The sequence below is a fragment of the Nannospalax galili genome, unplaced genomic scaffold (assembly GCF_000622305.1).
Source record: "Nannospalax galili isolate Female #2095 unplaced genomic scaffold, S.galili_v1.0 scaffold32, whole genome shotgun sequence".
Classification (NCBI taxonomy): Eukaryota; Metazoa; Chordata; class Mammalia; order Rodentia; family Spalacidae; genus Nannospalax; species Nannospalax galili.
Genome location: NW_008335297.1, coordinates 8,084,921 through 8,085,796, shown reverse-complemented (window position 1 = coordinate 8,085,796; position 876 = coordinate 8,084,921).

The following is an 876-nucleotide window of genomic DNA, read 5'->3' as shown; positions in this document are numbered from 1 at the left end:
GAACTCCATCATATAAATGAACTACATTTTCATTATCCACTCATCAATTAAGGGACACTTAGGTTTTTTCCATCTCTTAGCTATTGTGAAAAGAGCAGCAACAAACATGGATGTACAAGTGTCTCTGCAATAGGATGAGTTCTTTGGGTATATGCCAAGGAGTGGTATAACTGGGTCAAATGGTAGGTTCATTTGTAGTTTTTTAAGAGTTCTCCACACTGCTTTCCATAGGGATTGACCCCGTTTGGAGCCCCACCAGCAGTGGATGAGTGTTCCCCTTATCCCATATCCTCTCCAACATTTGGTATCATTTGTTTTCTTGATCTTAGCCAGTCTGACTGGGATGAGGTGAAATCTTAAAGTGGTTTTAATTTGCAGTTCCCTAATTATTAGTGATGTTGAACATCTTTTAAGATGTTTCATAGCCATCTTTACTTCTTCTTTTGAGAACTCTCTGTTCAGCTCCATAGTCCATCTTTTAGTTGGGTTGCTTCTTGTCTTGGTTCTCTGTTTTTTGAGTTCATTATAAATTCTGGTTGTTAAACCTCTGTCAGATGTGTCGCTGGTGAAGATTCTCTCCCATTCTGTGGGTTGCCTGTTTGTTTCCTTGGTTGTCTCCTTTGATGTACAGAAGCTTTTTAGTTTAATGAGGTTCCATTTGTTAATTCTTGCCCTTGTTTCCTGAGCAATTGATGTCGGCTTTAGAAAATCCTTTCTTACATCTATATCTTGTAGGTTTTTCCCAATGTTTTCTTCTAATAGTTTCAGAGTTTAATGCTTTACATTGAGGTCTTTGAGCCATTTGGAATTTACTTTTGTGCAGGGTGAAGATAGGGGTTTAGTTTCATTCTTCTACAAGTGGAGATCCAGTTTTGC